Source organism: Mastomys coucha, unplaced genomic scaffold, assembly GCF_008632895.1.
Source record: "Mastomys coucha isolate ucsf_1 unplaced genomic scaffold, UCSF_Mcou_1 pScaffold16, whole genome shotgun sequence".
Taxonomy (NCBI): Eukaryota; Metazoa; Chordata; class Mammalia; order Rodentia; family Muridae; genus Mastomys; species Mastomys coucha.
Genome location: NW_022196898.1, coordinates 56,669,885 through 56,671,377, shown reverse-complemented (window position 1 = coordinate 56,671,377; position 1,493 = coordinate 56,669,885).

Below are 1,493 nucleotides of genomic sequence, written 5' to 3'. Positions count from 1 at the left end.
GAGGCTTGGAACCATGAAGAGAGCCTATGAGAGGCTATTGGTGAAGCCTAGTTACAGCAGAAGACAGCGGTGTTTTGGAAATGTCAGTACCATGCAATGACCACCAAGGTCTGCAGCATCAGTGGAGTACAGGTATCTGGAGCCTAGAAGACAAGATGTGTGCTACAAAGGGCAGAGCTGGAGAAGTGACCAAGGCCCTTAGAGGAGCCCAGAAGATTGTGAGTTGGATCCGAGGCATTGGTTTTGCTTTTGATTTGACTGTGCCCTGATATTTTTCCCTCTTGAAGGAAGAATGTATTTTAGTGGAGCCCACAGTTAAGAGACTTAGAATTTTAAAAGTTATTGGACATTTTAAATTGATTGAACTTTTAATATGTAAAGACTGTGGGACTTTAGATCTTGGGGATGAATAAGAAAATAAGGGTTGAACCTTAATAGTGATGTGTTTGTGTGTCAAGTTGACAAGGGGTCAATTGTACTGGCTGGTTTTGTGTGCCAACTTGACACAGGCTGGAGTTATCACAGAGAAGGGAGTTTCAGTTGGGGAAGTGCCTCCATGAGATCCAGCTGTGGGGCATTTTCTCAATTAGTGATCAATGGGGTAGGGCTCCTTGTGGGTGGTGCCATCCCTGGGCTGGAAGTCTTGGGTTCTATAAGAGAGCAGGCTGAGTAAGCCAAGAGAAGCAAGCCAGTAAGAAACATCTCTCCATGGCCTCTTCATCAGCTCCTGCTTCCTGACCCACTTAAGTTCCAGTCCTGACTTCCTCTGGTGATCAACAGCAATGTGGAAGTAAGCTGAATAAACCCTTTCCTCCCCAACTTGCTTCTTGGTCATGATGTTTGTGCAGGAATAGAAACCCTGACTAAGACATTGGTAAAGTTCTTCATTCTGAGGTTATCAGGTTAACCACCCAAGCCCTTAGGAGCTACCTGAGCCAATGGGATTTTGGAGCATGTGGTGGGACTTCCTTCAGTATTTGTTTATTGAACAGCCAATTAGGACTGGCATAAGTACAAATTACAGCTTCAGATATCATTTTCTACTAATGGTTAATTATTATTTTTTTACTTTGCTACTCTTTACCCCTTATGGAAAAGGGACAGGAGTGGGTGGAGTATTAACGCACTTTTTATGGTGAGAGGCGTATTTACCTAATTGTTATTTCACTCATGGAATTTGAAAATTAGATTTTTTTTTAAATTTGGACCTGACTATATAGCTCTGGCTGGCCTGGAATTTACTGTATGTACACTGGACTAACCTTGAACTCAAGAGGTCCAACCTGCCTCTGCTATTCAAGTGCTGGTGTTGAAGGATTGCACCATCAAGCCTGGCAAACAGTCTGCTGTAGTTTAATGGAGTGAATGTAAATGAAGGCTCAGCGATATGACTCTCACCATCAAGTTCTGGGCAAGTAGGAGGCTCTGTAAGTGAGGCTGGGGATATGTGGTCCCCATGTTGCAGATGCCCTGTAAGTGAGGCTGGGGATATG